The sequence below is a fragment of the Monodelphis domestica genome, chromosome 2, assembly GCF_027887165.1.
Source record: "Monodelphis domestica isolate mMonDom1 chromosome 2, mMonDom1.pri, whole genome shotgun sequence".
Lineage (NCBI taxonomy): Eukaryota > Metazoa > Chordata > Mammalia > Didelphimorphia > Didelphidae > Monodelphis > Monodelphis domestica.
The window spans coordinates 162,243,930-162,265,102 of NC_077228.1; the positions used below are offsets into that span (position 1 = coordinate 162,243,930).

Consider the following 21,173-nt stretch of genomic DNA (forward strand, 5'->3'; position numbering starts at 1 on the left):
AGGAAAAAATAAAAAGTTTTAAAAATCAAAAATATATAACTTACAATCAATGACACACTGTGTAAGCTAAGAAAAGGTAGAATACAAAGTTTCCTCATCAAAAAATGAGATCCATTTCCTTTTTAACTTGGTCATGATCACTGTGTGAGTGCAAATCATTTTTACAAAGTAAGAGTTTTTATAAAGAACAGTAGTACAACAGGTAATGCACATTCAAAAGTATCAAAATCCCCAAAGTTATAATATCCCATTTAATGACAATAGTAAATAGGCCCACTATCATTAGGATTCACATGAGTCTGCTGAATGACATTAAAAAAAAAAACACCTTAGAAGCTAATGGATACTTGTCAAAAGTTTTTCAGGTGTAGTAATCTTTCAACTTCGACTGAGATTTTTTTTTATTTATTACTGCCATCATTACAAAAATGTGGCAGATGAATCTAGGGGGAAAAAAAAACCTCTGTGCTATTGATGTTGGGTCTAAAAACATCACCAAGAATCTAGAAAATTCTGGTGGAAGGGTAGAGTAAGATGAAGAGTTACAAATGGTAGATGCTCTCTCTTGGGAGCCATCAAGGGGTTCCATGCCCTAGGAACAACTTCCTAGCTCCTCAGGTATGAGAATGATATGTCCCATCAATTTACATTTTTACAAATCTGAAAGGGGGGGATGTAATTGCACTTCACTTCAGCTACTAAAATGGATCCTTTACTTCTTGTTACAAATAACTCAGAGGCAGGAAAGATGATCAGTCAGAACTATTGAAAAAATACATATAAATCATGTCTGAAGTCCCCTTAAAATCAATTTAAGATATTTAGCTCATTAAATTCTCCAAAGGTTGTTTATGGGCTTTTACAATCTTTTACAATAGTCATAGGGGAAAGGTAACAGAATATATCTATTAGTTAAAACACAATAGATTAAAATGATTCAGTGTAACAGAATAGCATTGATCAGATGAACAAATGAACTTAAAACAACAAAATTAAATCTTAAAGAAGACAATCAGCAAAACACAATAAGATACATAGACTTTCATAAAACAATGGAATCTAAAAAGGCTTAAAAATTTCACCTCCAGTATCTTTAAAATTCCTTCCCTGGGATCCCCCTTATTGAGTATATCATGGAGGAATCCCAAATGGGATGAATCTTAGAGCCTGAGCAGGCCCAATTGGAAAGGGGTTGTAGGGAGATGAATTTCTTCCCTGAATCTCAGTCAAGATAATTGAAAGGACAAGTGCACTGAGGAATGATAGGAAGAAAAAAACATACTAAAACTGGAAGCTATTTGAAATGGGCAAGGTACTGCTCTTTCATAGAGTGCACCATGCTTGCAATTTTACTTCCTGTTTGGAAGAGTAACCTTCTTTCCCCTTCCCCTATGGGGTAAAACTCTAGAGAGCAGTTTGCTTCCCTTGCCTCATGGATAGGGAGTTACACCCTGACTTTTACCAGCTGCCCATAGAGTGGCTCCAAGGACTCCTAGCTTCTTGGTGGTAGCAATCAGCAGCTCAGCAGAATCAGCAACAGCAATTGGGATCCAGGCTGGGGCCTGAGCAGGAGTAGGACCAGGAGCAAGAGGAGGCTAGATTTGCAAAAGCAATGCCAGAGGCAGTATTGAGAGCTCAAGAGTGGGAGAGGGGGCAAAAAGCTGTGGCAAGAGAAACGTGGCTAAAAAAAATTTATATAGGCTATTTTAAAACATTGAGAATTCTTTTCTCCAACTTATGGTTGCCAAATTGTAAAAACTAAAATTAATCTCAATAATAAAAATATTATATTTTAAGAGATTTATTAAAGATCATTAGAAGTAAAGGAATAATAAAGTTACAAATAAAACCACATGCCCATGGCTAATCAGTCTGTTAAAACCCCTGCATTTACAACCACCATGCTTGAGACAGGAAGCCAAAGAGGTCCAAAGAGGACCACCCACTGAATTTATCCACTGTCTACAGGAATTACATAATGATAGGAAGCCAATGGGGTCCTGGGAAATATAGTGTTTTTTTAGGGTAACAGATTTTCAGTTATACAGATGGTTTTTGTTTGTTTGTTTTCCATTTATTTATTTATTTTTGAAAATTTTATTTCATTAGTCAATTTAGAACATTATTCCTTGGTTACAAGAATCAGATTCTTTCCCTCCCCTCCCCCACACCTTCCCAGAGCTGACATGCAATTCCACTGGGTTTTACATGTGTCCTTGATCAGAACCTATTTCCATGTTGTTGATGTGTAGCTATTAAAATTAGTTTCTCTGCTAAAAAGTATTATATTTTTATGAGGTTTATTAAAGATTAAGAAATAAAGAAAATACGAATATAGAAAGCACGTGCCTAGGAGGGCCAAAAGGCCTATTCAATTTCACTTATACTACATCTTGATAGACACATGTCCCTAGAAGCAGAAGCCGAGAGAGACTTAGTAGGCTTTACAGCCAATTTAAATAGAAATTTTGATCTCGCCCAGGTGGGGATCTCAGTGAGATTAGAGGGCATCTTGGGAACTAGAGCAAGGACTTCTGGGGATTGAAGTCTGGGGTTCAAATCTCTAATTTTACAGAAGTTTGCACTAGGATGATCATTTAGAGTCTACATCCCCAATCATATCCCCCTTGACCCATATAATCAAACAGTTATTTTTCTTCTGTTTCTACTCCCACAGAATTTTCCTGAATCATTGCATTGCCACTAATGGAGAAGTCCATTACATTTGATTGTACCACAGTATATCAGTCTCTGTGTACAATGTTCTCCTGGTTCTGCTCCTTTTGCTCTGCATCAATTCCTGGAGGTCGTTCCAGTTCACATGGAATCCCTCCAGTTCATTATTCCTTTCAGCACAATATATTCCATCACCAACATATACCACAATTTGTTCAGCCATTCCCCAATTGAAGGGCATCCCCTCATTTTCCAGTTTTTGGCCACCACAAAGAGCGCAGCTATGAATATTTTTGTACAAGTCTTTTTGTCCATTATCTCTTTGGGGTACAGACCCAGCAGTGCTATGGCTGGATCAAAGGGCAGACAGTCTTTTAGTGCCCTTTGGACATAGTTCCAGATTGCCCTCCAGAGTGATTGGATCAATTCACAACTCCACTAGCAATACATTAATGTCCCAACTTTGCCACATCCCCTCCAGCATTCATTACTTTCCTTTGCTGTCATGTTGGCCAATCTGCTAGGTGTGAGATTATACCTCAGAGTTGTTTTGGTTTGCATCTCTCTGATTATAAGAGATTTATAAACTTTTTCATGTTTAGTTTTGATTTCTTTATCTGAAAATTGCCTATTCCTATCCCTTGCCCATTTATCAATTGGAGAATGGCTTGATTTTTTGTACAATTGGTTTAGCTCTTTAAAAACTTGAGTAGTTAGACCTTTGTTAGAGGTTTTTGTTATGAAATTTTTTTTCTAATTTGTCATTTCCCTTTTAATTTTGATTGCATTGGTTTTGTTTGTACAAAAACGTTTTAATTTAATGTAATCAAAACTATTTATTTTATATTTTGTGATTTTTTCTAACTCTTGCTTTGTCTTAAACAATTATACAGATGTTATGAGGAAGTGACTCTAGCATAAACTTGGGGTTCAATATGTCACTTTTGTTTGGTCCATTGACCTGATATCCCAGGTTATGAAAGTGAGAATTCTTTTTCCCACTTGAGTGCATATCCTGAACTATTCCTCTTCACTTATGTGAAGATGCACCTAGAATCAGACAGAAAACTCAAAAGACATCTGCCTTTATACTTTGTTGTTTTATTTGTTTGTTTGGGTGTTTGTTTGTTTTTTAATTTACCTTCTGGGAAAATACTTACATGTGCAAAAAATTTTATAGCAGCCCATTTGTTGTGTCAAAAAATTGGAAATTGAGGAGATATCCATCAAGTGGGGAATGGTTGTACAAATTGTGGCATATGATTATAATGGAATACTATTGTGCTGTAAGAAATGCAAATACAATTCAATAATCCAGGACAATTCTGAAGGATTTATGGCAAAGAATGTTATCCATCTCCAGAGAAAGAAGGGTAGGAGTCAGATGCAGATCAAACCATACAGTTTTTTTACTTTATATGTGGTTTTATTCTGAGGTTTTGGTTTTATCTGTGTATTCCTTTACAATAATAAATAATACGGAAACATGTTTTGCATAATAATACATGCATAATCCATAATCCATCTCTGGGAGGAGAGAGGAAGGGAAGGAGGGACAAAATTTTGATCTCATAACTTCAGAAAATATATGTAGAAAATTGTTATTGCATGTAATTGGGAAAATAAAAATTTTTAAAGTTTAAAAAAATTAAATTGCTTACCTTGTTAGTATCATACAAGTTAGGGATAGACTGGTTTCAGGGATTAGCTAAAAGAAGGAAATTTTGATATAAGTAAGCTCTGGGGGAGGATTCTGGGAAGGAGAGAGGAATTGTGGGAGTTTGAACTGACAATAACTGCTCTTATTCCTTTCTGGGATTTCCACTGAACTTGAAGGAGGTTTGACTCACTGCCTGAATTTCCACCAAGCTGAAGGAGGTTTTGCTCTGAGAGATTCTCCCAAGATAGGCAAAATTTCATGGAGAAATTTTTGACTTCTTGGTAGGGAATTTATTTGGAGGAAACCATTTTCCCTGAGTCCAGAGATCATCTGCCATTGGTCCACCTGTCAGAAATCCTCTTGGGCTAAGGTAATCCAAAGATCTTCATCTGTGACTTTGGGTTACTTAGTGTAGCCAAATGCAGGCTTTTCCCTTTCTTTTTGTTAATCACTAGTGGGCAGATCAGGGTAGAATCAGATAGCATGTCGGGGTTTTTAGGTAGACCAGGGAAGTAAGAAGAGCCCAGAGAAGATAAAGAAGGCTCTCATTAAGCAGGAGATGTTTTGTTAGGGTCTGGGTTTTCACCCACCACCACTGAAGACCAATAGACAATGCAATTAAGCAAGAGGGTCGTTTATTGATTCTGGCACGCACCAGGGGAGCTCAGCCAAGAGAGTTCCGATTTTCCTCCTGAATGCTGGGACTTATATACTCTCCAGCATGTATGGCCCCCCAGTCCCTATCTGTTACATACCATTGTTGGAATGTTGCCAGCATGTATGGCTTCCCTCAGCCCTTATCTGTTACATACTATTCTTGGAACTTCAACATTTTTATGTTACTAGGGTCTGCTTGGTCTCTAAGTTCTTATCTGGTACCTACTGCTGCTGGGATCTTGACATATTTATGGTTCTGAATTTCCAAGGCCAGGCAGTTTCCTGCTCAAGCCTCCCTCAGTTTAAGTTGGGTGGAGTTCGTTTTTAAAAGTGTTAGGGTCTTACCTACCAATTTCCCTTATTCCCTTTATAAAATAAACTTTGTTTTTTATAAGCCAAAGGATTTGCGCTTAACTGGCCCTGGGAAGTTCCTAGGTGAGTTGTATCATCTCACATCCCTCTAGGACAGTTCCCCATTACACATGTATCAGTTACAAAGTAAAAGAGCAGTAAGGACTAGTCAACTGGGGTTCAGTGCCCAGGATCACATTGCTAGAGTGTTGGAAGGTCAAATTTGAACCCAGATCCTCCCAACTCCAGGGGTCTCTATCCAGTGTGCTACCTGGCTGACCCAGGAATATTTACTTTCAAAGATCACTTAGGTGTGGCAAGAATATCTGACTAAAAAGAGAGACTGGAAAGGAAAAGTGGAGTTTTTTCTTTCAAATTGTTATTGGGTCAGTCGGCATCCAGAAATTTTGATAAGATATCTTTTGAACTGATTTCATTCATTGAAATTACTCTATATGTAAATGTGCTTTCCTTTAGGTCTTGAGAAGTTGGGAAGATACAAATCTTAATGGGATATAAGGTATGGGCCAATTTTGGTCAATTTATGAGTTTATGCTAATGATTTTTACATTTTAAATCCTCTTTCTGGTTTTTATCACATGCAAGGGAAGAGACCAAGGGCATAAACTCCCCTGCCATTAAACTCCCACACTTAGAAGGAAAAGGTTTGCAATCCTTGCTATACCTCATTCCATTTGCACTAATCTGATCCTGAGACCTTTCCCCAGACTGAATCTTTCTATATAATAGAGACAATGGAGCCCTGAGCCCATTGACAGATTTAGCCATTTCCTTTTTTCTTTTGCTTCTAGCACTGTAGCGAATGAATTCATTACACACAAGCTGTGGTCAGAAAATGGTGGAGAGAATAACATGTAACTGAAATCTTCATAGGAAACTAAAATGGTTTTCTAGTGCTTAATAATAATTCATGGGGAAATCTAGGAGATATAAGACAAATATTAATAAAACATTTTACAATAATATTTACATACTGCCTTAAACTGAACCTGTCTTGCCTCACAACAGCTATATAAGATAGGTAGTACAAATATCATTATCTCCATTTTATAGATAAGGAAATTGAGGTTTACACAGGTTAAGAGACTTCCTTATTTCTCACAGCTATTAAGTACCTGAGAAGGGTTTCAAATGCAGATTTCTAACACCCAGTTCAGCATTCTATTCAGTATGTCATGTTGTTTCTTGTTCTCATGCCCCTAATCCTAGTAATTCAGATTTACACTTTACACTTTTGTTAAAAACTAAAGAAATTTTAAAAAACAACAATAAAAACAAACCTTTCTTCTGTTGCTTCTAATCTGTTAGGTGCCTGCTATAGATAAAGCAGAAGACTTTGAATCAGAAAGGCCTGAGTTCAAATCTGCCTTCAGACAATTACGAGCTATGCAACCTTGAACAGGTCATTTAACCCAGTTTGTCTCAATTTCCTCATCAGGTAAATGAGCTGGAGAAGTAAATGGCCAACCACTCCAGTATCTTTGCCAAGAAAATCCTAAATAAGGTCACAAAAAATTGGATATGACTGAAATGACTGAGAAGCGACAAAAATCTTTTACTTCTAACATTCTCTTCCCTATTCACCTTGGTTTTACCCTTTGCCCACTTCCCATATTTCTATGTTTACATACCTTCTACTGGATTTTCTAGAACCTTTACACAACTAATAAACTCCTACTTTGGGGTACTGAAACCTTTATTTTCTCCAATACTGGCCACTCTTCTCATACTCTCCAATTCAAAGTCTAAAAGCTAGTACCTTCTTCCTCCTAAAACTATTTTTTTATTTTGTCAAGACTCTGTGCTCTAATTTCCTGGTTCAGCACACCTGCTATAACTTTGTTTTCCTTCCTTAACACTCAAATATTTCAATGAAACATTGCTTATCATCCTCAGATCCCTGGCCCCATTACCTTTCTGTTGTTGTTCAGTTGTTTCAGTCATGTCTGACTCTTTATGACCCCATTTGGGATTTTCTTGGCAAAGATACTAAAATGGTTTGCCATTTACTTCTCTAACTCATTTTACAGATGAGGAAACTGAAACTGAGACAAACAGAGGTTAAAACCTATATAACTTGTAAGTATCTGAGACTAGATTTGAACTCAGATCTTCCTGACTCTATCCATTGAATCACCTAGCTGCCATATTGGCTTTCTATCCAATTCCTACTCTGCTAATACTCATTCCTAGGTAATCCCCACCATCTACTTTCTCTGTTCATATTTTGGTTTCTTCCTTTGCCCAGACACCTAGCTTTCACACACACACACACACACACACACACACACACACACACACACACACACACACACACACACACCACCACCACCACCACCACCACCACCATCAACAACAACAACAACAACAACAACAACAACAACAGCCATGATAGGAGAGGAAAGTTCCTATAGTTACCAAAATTAAAAAAAAAAAGAAAGTTAAGAGATGGAGGCATGTTTAAATATACAGAAAATAACAGAAGGAAATCAGAAGGAAACAAAGATATGCAGACCAACCTTGAAAATTTCATGTTGGACCTAGTAAAAAGAATAGCAAGCTGTATATATTAGAGATGTGCAGTTTCACATAAAATTATCTTTTTCTGTTCTATTTTTATGTAGAAATTATCATTTTGTTGGATGCTTCTTAAGCTCTAAATGTGAAAGTACATTTTAAAAAGTAAGAAAATCATGACTGTGCTGACTGGTTCCAGTAAGAATTTGTTACCTAATCACAACTAGGCTTTCCTTGCTACATGGCAGTCCTTTTAGTTATCTCTTACTGACAACCCATCACATTTCTCACATGGAGTTTTTTTTTTCTGATTTTCCTTTACTTTAAAGAACCCAGATCTAGCACTAAACCGGTGATGGCAAACCTATGGCATAGGTACCAAAAATGGCACGCAGAGTGCTCTCCGTGGGCATGGATGCTGTCCCCCCCAGTTCATTACAAGAAAGGCAGAGGGACTTGAGTAGGGTTGCTCCCCTTCCTCTCTCCACCACACCTGATAACATTTTTTCACATAGCCCATCCTTCCTCCCAGCAGCCCAGTGGAAGTACCCAGGGTAAAGTGGGCAGCTCACAGGTGGCAGAACTGGAGGGGAGTGGAGCATTTGGGCCACTCCCCTTCCCTTCTTTACCAGCTCTAAAGATATTTCTCTCATCATCTGCCCCTCTGCCTAGCAGCCCAATGGGAGTGCTTTCTCCCTCCCCTGTCTGGGGTAAGGGGGTGTATGGGGGACAAGGTGGGGGGGACAAGGCACTTGGTCTCTGGAGATGGTGGGGAGTGGCACTCAGTCTCTGGGGGGTGGGTTGGGGACAGCACCCAGCACTCCATCTCTAAACTGTTCACCATCACTGCCCTAAACTATCTCCCCCTTTCCCTACTCAGTAGATGATTTTACTTGCTACTTTCTGAGAAGTCTGAACTCATTCATTATGAGATCCCTCATCTTGCCTCTTAAATACTTTAAACCCATTCTTTGTTCACCTTCCTTTCATCTTAGAAGATATGATGACCAATCTCTGGACCAAGGTTAACCCTGTGTGTTTGATCCTCTTCTATCCCATTTCTTCTGAAACCTTGATCTATCAATCTTGGGTCTCTCCGTAGCAGATTAACCTCTGGAAAAACTTAGGGGGAGAACCAAAAGGGACCGCACTCCTGAATGTCTTCTGCCTGAACCTCTCTAGGACTAGAAATAACTGAGACTGCCCAGACCCCTAGGAATAGGGTTTCTCACTTGAAGGTATTGGTGTTTTCTATGTGATCTCACAGGACTTCTCCTAGATTCCATTAACCCCTAAATATAAGTTTATGCTTTGAGCCTTGTAATCCTATGTTGTATGGGGAGTTGGTGGCTGTATCCTAAGCCAGGGATATCCTATATCTATATTAATATTGGATGGCTATGTCAGAATCTACTAAGGTTATTTTCTATTGTTTGAAACATAAAAATGAGAACTTCCTCAAAGGATACCACAGAATACCAAAGCTCTTCTGACTTTATGGCTGCTTTTTTGTGTTGTTGTTACAGTCATATCCAAGTCTACTTGGAGTGGTTTACCTTTTCCTTCTGGAGTTCATTTTACTATTAAGGAAACTGAAGCAAACAAAGTTAAGTGACTTGCCCAGGATCACACAGCTAGTAACTATCTGAGACCAAATTTGAACTAAGGAAAATGAGTCTTCCTTACTCCATGCCTATCACTGCACCACCTAGCAGCCCTTTTTTGTGTATATGACATGTATGTCCTACACTTTTCAGCCCCACCACAGAAGACATTAAGCTCCTTAAAATCAGAGATGGTATTCTTTTTCATCATTGTATTCCTAGTACCTACTGTAATACAGTGGCTTGCTAAGTGTGGGCATTTCCAATAAAAATTTTAAAGTACTACATAGCAAATATAACAAATTATAAAAAATAATTTTAAATGGAAATAGAAACAAAGATTTCCCAAGAGATATGTGCAAAAAAGATACATTTAAAGAAATGAAGCCCAAATTAACATTATTAAGAAAAATCACAAGCAAAAGAAAAGAAGTTTATAAAAGAAAAGCTTATTTTTTTTTAATCACACAAGGAACTAAAGCTAGAGTTAAAGGATACTTAATAGAACAGAAGGAAATAATTTTTAAATGACCAATATGCAAGATTTAATAGAACATTGGAATATAGAATAAACTGGAATAGAATAAACTAACAACAGACTTACTATAGCAGAAAACAGAAATCTCACACAATGTAAATTAACTGGAAATGGACTCTCAGAAAAAAACTATTGAGTTCTCCCCAGATATGGAAAATATGCACATTCAAGTGACAAACATGGCCCCAAACCAAGTAAAGTTATACTCTAAAGTTGCAGTAAGGAAAAAGCAGTCCTAGGTGCTAGAAGAAAAAAAATTCTGTACTGAGAATCATTAAAATCATATGTGCTTCCAAAGAAAGATAAAGAATGGTCAGAGAAACTGAATTACAAATTGAAAATATCAGTTATAAATCCAAACTTAATTGTCCAGAAAAAGAAAGCCCAAATGCCTTAGATATCACATGAAAGCAAGAAGATATGGATATTCTAGAGCGATTATCAATAATATGGAACTAGATCCTGATCAATGATACATGTAAAACCCAGTGGGATTGCGTATTAGCTAAGGGAAGGGAAGAGAGGAGGAAAAGAACATGAATCATGAAACCATGGGAAAATATGCTAAATTAATTAATTAAATAAAAATTTTCAATTAAAAAAAGAAGATAAGGAAATTTAAGAAACATTTTGACATTTAAAAGCTTACAAAGAAGCATATGAACTTCAATGAAGTCTTTGAAAAACAGCCAAGGCTAGAAACTAAACAGATAATTTTTTTTTCATTTAACACTTCTCAAATCAAAATTAACCAGTTGCTAAGAAAACACGAGAATATTCAAAATATTGAACTGGTTAATAACTAACTAAATGTTTCAGAAAAACAGAAATGTGTTAGTAGGGGTGAATATATATGGCAGAATAAACTGGAAAGAAAAAAAGGGATGGAGAGAGCTCAGGTCCTGATAAAGCTCTTATAGTTATCAAAGTGAAGTCCAAGTTATAGAAATGCTAGTATTTGTTCATATAAGGTGAACAAACTCTGTCTTAATAAAATGATAAGAGATTTCTTCTTTTTTGACAAAATTATTTAAGAAAAGATAAAACTAACCATGGTAGAGCTAAATATAAATGAATGAATTTTATTATTAAAAAGTAATCTATTAAGCCCATATAATGGGCAAAAGCATTGTACTAAAGTAAATCCAGGCATCTCAGGCTTTTAAACTGAATCAGTCAATCAAAAATGTAACCTAGGCATGAACAGGTCCTTGTTCAGTTTGGGAGTAGTGAAATACTTGGGTCATTGGATGAAAGTCTCAAAGCCAATATTTTGTGCCTGAATAAAAGAATCAGCTGTCTCTCTGGGTTTATGTGTAATATGGAAGCCCGTACAGAAGCACAAAGCCTGGCAGCAAAATGGGCTCAGTACAGGGAGCAGTAAGGTGGGAAAGAGAGCCCAGTGATCCCAGAAGTGTTTCAATCCCACTCCCACCTCCACACACGCCAGTGACATGCTATTGGAGAGAGTCTGGAATAAAAGGAAACAATGCATTCAACCTGGAGTAGAGAGAGAAACATCAAGAATGAATGAGCAAAGACACAGATGTAGATGCAGATAGTTACCTGCGGGTTGGATGCAGCTTCAGACATGTGACATCTTGAACTAGAAAAGAATTCCAGCTGGAAATTCAGGAAAAGTCTTCCAATGCCAAGGAAGTGGGGGTTTATCTTTGGGCCAAACACCTTCCCTCACTGTCATCATCGTCTGAATCTAAGCCCAGTCTTTCCCTGGACTCCATATGTATTTGTTAGAGAGTATGTTCTAAGCTTTTGAGGGGAAATATTTTGTGGCAACTCTTCTTATCATACCACCTTTGCATAAATGCTTATATGAAAACTAATTGGTGACAGAGGGGGTGCAGCTAGGTGACTTGGTGGATTGACAGTTAGGCTTAGGGATGGGAAGTCCTGGATTCAAATCTGGCCTTAGATACTACCTAGATGTGATCCTGGGCAAGTCATTTAACCCTCAGTCCTAGCCCTTATTGTTCTTCTGTCTTGGAACTAACACACACAGTATTGATTCTATGACAGAAGGCAAGGATTTGCAAAGAAAAAGTTAATTGAAGGTACTAGTTGATAATGGGATGCATATAAGTGAGGGCTCATGAGTGACAGTACTCAAAATTGTAGCCCCTTAGGATTACCCCCTATATATATGAGGGAAGAAGTAGGCATTTTCCTCTGGGGACCCACCTGCAAATCTAAATGCAAGTTGAGGAAGTTTCCCTTGAGCAGATACAAATAGAAAAGGAGAATAATCCCTGATCTCAAGAAGCTTACAATCTATTAAGGGAGATAAAACATAGAAGGCAATGGTAGACAGGGGTCTGGCAATTCATAAGGGTGGTGAGTGGAGCTATAGGAGAGTTAGTTCATATATACCTTTTCCAGAATCAATTGTTATATTAATTTGATTTTTGTATCCTGAAGAAGAGGTAAAAGGAAGGGTGGAGAGGAGGAAGGAGTATTAGGCAGAGATTAGGCAGGTGAACTAAATTCCCTAATAATGGCAACATATTTGTAATAAAGATATGGTTTGATTACTGTTTTCTAGAGCAGATGGACTGAAGTCTCTAATACAAACAACAAAAGTTCAAAGGTACAAAATTAGTCATAGCTTTTGAACAGGGGATTCTATTACTAGGACTTTATCCTAATAAATTTTTAAAACAAAGAAGTTCCCAGCTCTACAAAAATATTTATAACTTTTATTTACACCTAGAAACAACCATTCTAAGGATTGGAATATGACTAAAGAGAATTTATAGAATCCTCGTATAATCCATAAAAATAAATATGAATAATATGATAAATCCTATATAAAATGAAGCAAAGCAAAATTAACAGAACCAAAACCACATATATATTGGCCATAAATATGTGTGTTCATATAAAAAGAAAAATAAAGTCAAAGGTTGAATTTCAGATAGAACTAAAAAGGGGAAAAGAACACCAAGGATCCTTGGTAAGATTTTGTTCCTTATTTTATAGGCTTTTTTGATTGTTTTTATTTATGGTTCAATTCAATCCAACAAACATTTCTTAGAAATCTATGATATGAAAGCTAATTAGCTTGTAATTTAAAAGTTTAAATGAAGAGAAAAGAGAGAGATGGTAGGTACTTAGTATTTGTTGAATTGAATTAATTTGGTTAGGTTAGCTTTCCCAGAATCCCTATGAGATAATATCCTCAGTGCAATTTGTATATATGTTTTTTAAAAATCATTATCAAATTTTTATCAAGTGTCTATTTTAGCATCCAGTACAATACCTCTGACATAGTAGGTACTTGATAAAAATAAATGTTTGGACCCTTCCTTTAATGGACTTATGATGGAAATAGAATATATATATATATATACATATATATGTAAATATATTTTGCAGAAGCTATGTGGTAGAGTGAATAAAACACTAGGCTTGGAATCAGAAAGACTCATATTCATCAATTCAAATATGGCCTCAAGCACTTCCTAGTTGTATGACCTTGAGCAAGTCACTTATACCTGTTTAACTCAGTTCCTCATCTGTAAATTGAGCTGGTGAAGGAAATGACCAAACACTCCAGAATCTTTGTCAAGAAAACCCCAAAATGGGGACTTGAAGAATTGGACAGGACAGGCCTGAAATGACTAAACAAAAGGGCACAGACACCTATATGTGTATTTTAAGAATTAAAATTAGGACTCAGGTCCTTAGAATTTTTATAAAGTTTATTAGAATTACTTGGATAAGTAAAGGCAGAGAGATAAAGAGAAAAGCCTATTCTAGCTAGCCCTGTGGCTTCTATAGCAGTACCCACACACACCAGTTCCTTGGCAGGATGCCTGAGACAGAGAGTCTGGTACTTCCTGGATCCTGGATCTTTTATTCCTTCTCTTTACATCCAGATCAAATTCAGAATCATGTCTGGATCAAGTGTGTAGGTCCCGTGACCCACACAAACTCATGCACATTCATGTAGACTCAACTGACTCAACTTATCCAATGATTTCTCTCATACTATCCTGGCTTTCGGGTCACATGTTTGGCAGGAGATGAGGTCAAGTATGTGACCCCAGAAAAGTAACTTTCCTCCACACAATGACCCTTTGATTCTTTGGGTGATCAGCATGTTAAATCTCCTCACTTGGGGTTTTTAGATGAACACATCAGGTCTCCCCAATGAATCATCTAAAGATTCTCTTACTAGAGGTATGTAACAATTTGGAGAATAAGAGAGAAAGAAAGGGGGAAAAAAAGGAGAAAGAAAACAAAATATGATTGATAGGTGCATTGACAAAAAGCCAGTTAGAAGCCATTCCCCTTTGGCATAAGATTTTACATTCAGAATAAATGATAGGTTCAACCCCCTCCAGTTCAGTTCATTATAGCTCTGGATCTCTTAATGTAGTGTGTGATTTCTGTAGGCATCCTTATGAATTTCTTTTCTTGATTCAGGGTATTGGTGATTTTCTTTTCCTAAAATTGCTTTAAAAGATCTTAAATCTTGGGTTTTAGAATAATTATACAGTGTGTACATATATATTTACATATATATATATGAAGATATGAATTACAAAATGATAATAATTTTTGTTAAGTATAAAATGAGTGACAGAATGTTAGAGGAGTTTGGAGGGCAGATCATAGGACAATAGTTCTAACAAGATCACTTGAGAGCTAAGATGGCACTGGTCCAAGGCTTCATAATATTTCTCACATTTCTTATAAACCTTTTGTATGCCTTAAAATGATATGTAAACCATAACGAGTATTTAAATAAATGATGTAAAAACGATTGCCTAACCAGGTTGAATGTAATTATCATGCCTCAAACTCTTCATTGATTTAGTGGAATGTCTACCCCAAGCATGTGAAGACTGCCCCCAGTGGAATGGACAGATGAGAACAATTTGTTCCAACAGTTATGAAGGCAGCCAAAGTATGGAGCACATAGAGCTTGACCAGATATTGAAGACACCAAGATCACCCACTGCATCTCAGCCCATCAGAGTCTTCCTGATTTTTATCTTGCCATTGGACTTTGATGACTCTGGAAGAGAAAGTGAAGATGATGATTTTGTATAGTTCTACCTCATTTTAATCTGCATTTGAACTTTGGCCTTGCTAATTTCAGGATCAGCCAATGTTCTGTCCACCAATACTTTATATAAGAGAAGATTACCACAGTAAGGGAGACCAAAGTATCTGATCAAAATCTTACTGACTGGTATGGACATGGCCATGTAGAATGGGACATAGGATCTCCATAATATCTCTACACATATATAGGATCTATACATACACATACATATGTAGTATACCTTATATATTTTATATCAAGGGGGAAGGTAGAGGGATGTGATGCTGGGATTTATTGGGGCTAACCAGAGGCAGAGGAAATTGTGAAAATGTTTGTATAGATGTTTGTATCTGGGAAGTTTAACAGAAGGTGGTGAATCTTAATTGGAGAGCCCCAAAAAGGAAATAGGGACAAACTGGAGAAGAGTAATTAGATAGCATCTATCCCACAAACTAGGACAGCACATTCATACTCCCCTTTCTGGGTCTGAATTGATAAATCTAAAACATGACAAACAAAAGTAGGGAGAGGATGTAACTGGAGATTTCAGAGAGCTTAGGGCACAATGGTCTTCAATACATAGCATAAACAAAGGGTCTATATAGGAAATTAATAGTGAACTAATTTTTATATGAAATAGTGAAATAATGTTTATATGAAACCTTTCTTATACCTCTGGTTTAGAAGGTCAATCGCCTTCCAACTTAAAGCAATTTACTCCTAGAGCTCAGGGCATCTCATTAAGCTGACTTTTGTTACAGGCAAATTGGAAACCTGCTCCTTGTTTAGTTGTAGACAAGTGTGTAATGAAGTCAGCACACTCTAGCCACCATTTTGGACCATAGTTACCCAGCTTTATGGTGAGGAGGAAAGGGCTTCTTGGTGTCCTTAAGACTAACCTCTTCCTGTAATAAAGTAACAAAGGAGGAGTTCAGGTCTCTAGCTCCACTTTCTCAGTGATGATTTTCCAATCAGAAACATTCTGGGGAGGGACAGATTGGTGACATCACAATGGGGTAAATATGGGGCTACATGACAGGAACTCTCTTTGCAACACTTTCTTTTTCCCTGTTTTGCCCTTCTTGATGACTGTTTGATTTGTGGAGGGAATCTATTAAATAGTTTAGATTTTCTTGAGCAGCCTATTAATAAATTAATTTTTTAAAAATACTGCCCCTTGAGAATTTCAATACTACAATGATCAGTAGAGAAGATGCTCCCAGGACTTGCCACATTTTGGTACCAAAATTTTGCCACTTAATTAATTTGGATTCTTGGGTCCATCTTTATTTTATGTACCAGTGGAAATCAAGGAAGCTAAAGAGAGCCAAGTGTTTTTTAGGGATTCTGGTTTCTGGTAGGACTGATTGTAATAGGAAGGGAACCACTGATTAACTGGAGATGTTTAGTCTTGAAGGTTATAAGCATAGAAGAATATTGGATGAGGTAGGAGTGGTTAGAGAGGATGTTTTCAGAGAATGGGCAAGGAGAAGGGAGGGGTTCCTAGATATCAGGACATTCATAATAATAATAATAATAATAGATGACATTTATATAGTGTTCTCTATTTGCCAGGAACTGTACTAAGCATTTTGTAATAATTATCTCATCTGATCAAAAACCCTGTGAGGTAGGTGTTATTTTCATTCCCATTTTATAGATGAGGAAACTGAGACAAACAGGTTAAGTGACCTGCCCAAGATCACAACAAATAAATGTCTCAGATATAAACTCTTGTCTTCCCTGACTCCAGATCCAGTACTCTTATCAATTGGGCTACCTCGCTACCCCATACAATATTACCAAAAGTGATAAGATTGTGTCAGTGATTATCTGTCATATTGAGAAAGACTAAGCCTGGAAATCTTCTGCTTACTTATCTCTTTTCTTCCCAGTCTATACCAAAGAGAAAAGGCCCTTAACCCTTCATTAGCTTGTTTAGTTCTTCCTTAGTTTCCTAATGAAAGCTCCTTCAGCAAACTTCCAGCCTTGTTTTTGCTGATCTAAGGAGGAAACAAATATTTTTTCCCATTCCTTCTGCAGGAGAGGTAGTGAGTTTCTTTTATCCTTGCAGACCATGTGGGTGGTGGCAGTAGTACTGGAATAGCTGAATAAAACAATAAAACCTAGTGAGTTATGAGGAAAAGAAAATAGAATTAACTAGAAATTGAATCATTCTTGACAACACCATTCCTTCTTAAAGAAAGCAGGATATAAAACAGTAAAATTTCCTTAAGTTATATTATTTAAATGGTCACTACCTCTACCTCCTTCAGTTAATCAATCAATCAATGTTTCTTAAGTGCCTACTATGCAGTAGGTAGAGAAGTTAGGCAGCACAATGAATAGTGACAGGCCTAAAGTCAAGTAAATTCATCTTCCTGAGTCCAAATCTGACCTCAGCTATGTAATCCTAGAGAAGTTGCTTTATCCTAGTTGCTCAGTTCTTCATCTGCAAAATGAACCAGAGAAGGAAATGGCAAAGCACTCCAGTGTCTTTTTCAAGAAAATCCCAAATGAGGTCACAAAGAGTCAGACATGACTCAAATGACTGAATGACAAATATCCCAGGCACTGTACTAAGTACTAGCCTTTACTGAGAGAAGAAAAATGGAATGTCAAGGACAGGAAATAATTTGTCTTAGAAAGAGAAATCTGGATAAAATTTAAGACCTTCCTCTCTCTAGTCTTGTGCCTTCTGTTCTTACAGGACAGCCTATCACAGTAGCTACATCTCTAATTGTGCCTATATTGAAGAACAAATTTGAAAATAGCAAAACTCTTAAACTGAATAACAGCTTCCAGTTTACCTAATTTTTAAAATCTGGGAGCATGTTGGCTTGCAAAACCACATTTGCAAATGACTAAGAAGCACAATGATTAATTTAGAACACTGTTTTCATTATTTCACCCACTTAAAATGTAGATGCATCCCCTGTGATAAATTTTAATAGAAATGTTGGTAGTCAGCTTATCAAGAATTGAGCAGTCTTCTGCCAGCCTAGGTGGGTATGATTTATAGCCATAATTTTCATGATTTGAGATGAGCCCTTTGGTTGTTTCTTCCTTGAGTATCTCTTGTGATTTTAAATTCCTTTTGGTCTGGTTAGAACATAAAACCTTAGGGAATCAATGTCGATGTTAAATCAAAGAACACAAAAAATTGAAGGGCCAATAAATACAGCTGGAAGATATTTGGCATTTGGAGAAGGTTCAAGGCATAAAGCCTAGGTTTTTTTCTGCCACCATCTTCTAATCCTAGGCAAATGATTCCCAAGGATACTGTCCAGGATCCACACTGCTGTATTTATGGGTTTTCTCTCACAAAAATGGATCCAATGCATTTAGATCTAGAACCAATTTGATGCAGGTGAAGTTAGAAGTCCAAGTTATTTATTGCACACCCAGAAAACCTTTGCAAACACCAAGTCCTTAGAGAAGCTTTCAGACCCAGACCCAACTGAGAAATGCTTCTGAGGTACAATCTAGCTTACTTATTCTCTTGCTGATGTGAGACTGGGCTGGCCTAGTCCCATTCGGCTGCCACATCCCATCACAACCTCTCTGAATGTACCCATGACAACAGTAGTCTGTTTGATCTTCCATTTTCCCCCTAGTTCTTTTCAACTTCGATGATCTGTATTGAATAGAGGCTTCCACAGATGCCAGCTGCAGCTCCACAGAAACCTTCAAGTGACTTATTGCTCCCACTGAGTTCTCCTGCTGGCTGGTTGAAACTTTTGTCTCTGACAGGTCAGAGTTACCAGGTTGGCCTTGTTCCTATAAGGCCTTATAGTTCTTTAATGGATTAGAGCAAAATCAACCTTATGTGTATGAGAGATCCTGGGTCAGTCACTTGTTAGCATTTATGCCAAAAATACAGGCATATCAACAAGGTGAGTTAAGAGTTTGGGCCCTACAATTTGGGTGTCCTACAAACTCCCTGAGATCAGACCTTTGGGTGAAAAGCCTTGCTCTAACAGAAGAGCCTGACTTCTTTGCCATCAGAGCATTGATCCATTGATTGGTGTTCAGGTCATCCTCCAGCATTGGAGTCCTGGCACCGAGAATTCTGATAACTTCCTTTCCTCAGGCCACTTGGAAGGTAGATCCCTCTAATAAGAAAAACTTTCAGTGAAAATTAAAGATGTTCTAGCCCTTACTAAAATAGAGAAGTGATGAGGGGTTAAGGCAGACAAAAAAGGAGACTAGAAGCAACTCCAAATGCAATAGATATTGCTTACATCATTCCATCTGCTGCTAGCTATGATGAAGATAGCTATGGGCAATTCTGTTTGAAATGAGGAGGCAAAACAAAGCAAAAACAAAAAAATAACTGCAAAATATGAGTATGTTTATTGTCAGAAAAACCTGAGTTTACTGACACTTGTTAGCCATGTGACCCTAGACAAATCACTTAAACTCTGTTTACCTTAGTTTCCTCAACTCTAAAATGGGGATAATAAAAGCTCCTATCTCAGAGAATTGTTATGAAGATCAAATGAGATATTTTTAAAGCTCTTAGCACAGTTCCTGGGCACATAGTAGACACTTAATTAATATTTATTTCCTTCTTTTCTTCCATCCTGACTTCCCTCCCTTCTTATTTTCATTCCTTCCTTTGATCTGAGACCATTCAAAAGAGTCAAGAAATGCTGCAAGGAAAGGAAAGTTGAAATTGATTTAAATAAGCAAACAGGAGCATTCACCTTCCAAAATATGAACTGGTCATTTATAATCTCCTGATCATTATGAAGAAGTATAGACTTTTTAAAAAATTGCACAAAAAGTCCTTGTGACTGTAGGAAGACCTATGAGAGAAAGGGAATCCTTCAACAATAAATATGCCCTTGGGTAATGGACCAGGAAAAGGTTTTTAAATTTTCCCTGTGGTTCAGAACTTTTCCCTTTCCCACTGGTAGTGGAAAAAAACTTCTCCGTGATTCTTTATAAAGTTAAATGACCAGTGAAAGGAGAAATCCCTTAAATTCCATTCAACAACTACCTCTGAAGAAGAGGCAAAGTTATAAATTCATTAGTTTCAAATGTATAACCTCTAATTTCTAAAAAAAAAAAAACAAAAAAAAAACAAATAATCTTTTGCCCTTTCAGGCAACATTCCAGGTCACCATCCTTTAAATATTAAAAAAGCCAAGTTTGTTAGATAAAGTATCAATTAAAAACAGTAGGATTACAAAATCACAAAATCCCTAAATTTGAGAGTCAGAAGGAACCTTACTGGCCATCTGATTCAGCTCATGCAAAAGGAACATTCACTATACCATACCCAGTGGTATAGTGGTGGTCTAGCCTCTGCTTGAAGACCTCCAAGGAGGACAAACACCTCTTTAGGCAACCCATTCCACTGTAGAGCAGCTCACATTATTCGGAAGTTGCTTCTGAAATCCAGCCTAAATTTGCCTCCTTTCAACCTCTATCCATGCACCTGGTTGTGCCCTTAAGGACCAAACAGAATAAGTCTAGTTCCTCCTTTAATTGATCAGTCTTCTCTAAGCTAAACATTTCCAGTTCCTTCAAACAGTCCCCATATAGTATGGATTCAAAGCTCATCACCATCCTGATTCTACTGGCTGCTCTTTAGCTTAATAATGTCTTTTTTTAAACCAAACCACTCAGAACTGAACCCAAGACTCCAGGGGAGGTCTGACAAGAGCAGAATACTGTGAACTCTTACTTCCATGTTCCTGGAAGCCATGCCCCTCAAAGCCGCCTCAAGATCAAATTAGCTTTTTTGGCTGACAGGTCACACCACTGACTCCTATTGGGATTATGATCCAACTAAAGCCCCAAGATCCTAACAGTGGTAACCTATAATTGAAGCAATCTAGTTCTCTTTTCTTTCCTGTCTTCTCTTCCACTTGCCCTGCCCCTGATCAAAGGTTTTTACTTTCTTTCCTTTTAATCCCCCTTCATGTTCTACTCTATGGAGTTTTACTTTGTTTTATTTATGTCTCCTCCCATATATGTAAATCTTGAAATTTCTCAGACTTGTGAATGTTAAAAATTTCCACATTGAGGAATCCTCCATTGGAACAAATTCCCTACTGGAAACATTCC

At 37.2% G+C, this 21,173-nt stretch overlaps 1 long non-coding RNA gene across 1 annotated transcript; it reads right to left on the reverse strand.

Moving 5' to 3' along the window:
- Positions 1–14,816: 14,816 nt before the first annotated feature.
- On the reverse strand, positions 14,817–16,172 carry LOC103096558 (uncharacterized). The gene is made up of 2 exons (XR_461878.3): positions 15,769–16,172; positions 14,817–15,065 (listed from the first exon to the last, which is right to left on the reverse strand). It is a non-coding gene; the product is annotated as an uncharacterized LOC103096558 (long non-coding RNA).
- Between the last annotated feature and the right edge of the window lie 5,001 nt (positions 16,173–21,173).